The sequence below is a fragment of the Electrona antarctica genome (assembly GCF_951216825.1).
Source record: "Electrona antarctica genome assembly, contig: scaffold_49, whole genome shotgun sequence".
Classification (NCBI taxonomy): Eukaryota; Metazoa; Chordata; class Actinopteri; order Myctophiformes; family Myctophidae; genus Electrona; species Electrona antarctica.
This window is the reverse complement of record NW_027638103.1, coordinates 632,958-633,528: the sequence shown is the minus strand read 5'-3', so window position 1 is coordinate 633,528 and position 571 is coordinate 632,958.

Below are 571 nucleotides of genomic sequence, written 5' to 3'. Positions count from 1 at the left end.
GGACATGTCCCTCTGTCTCTCTGTGCTGAGGCATTGTTTGGGGGACATGTCCCACTGTCTCTCTGTGCTGAGGCATTGTTTGGGGGACATGTCCCTCTGTCTCTCTGTGCTGAGGTATTGTTTGGGGGACATGTCCCTCTGTCTCTCTGTGCTGAGGCATTGTTTGGGGGACATGTCCCACTGTCTCTCTGTGCTGAGGCATTGTTTGGGGGACATGTCCCTCTGTCTCTCTGTGCTGAGGCATTGTTTGGGGGACATGTCCCTCTGTCTCTCTGTGCTGAGGTATTGTTTGGGGGACATGTCCTTGTTTGGGGGACATGTCCCACTGTCTCTCTGTGCTGAGGCATTGTTTGGGGGACATGTCCTTGTTTGGGGGACATGTCCCTCTGTCTCTCTGTGCTGAGGTATTGTTTGGGGGACATGTCCTTGTTTGGGGGACATGTCCCTCTGTCTCTCTGTGCTGAGGTATTGTTTGGGGGACATGTCCTTGTTTGGGGGACATGTCCCTCTGTCTCTCTGTGCTGAGGCATTGTTTGGGGGACATGTCCTTGTTTGGGGGACATGTCCCACT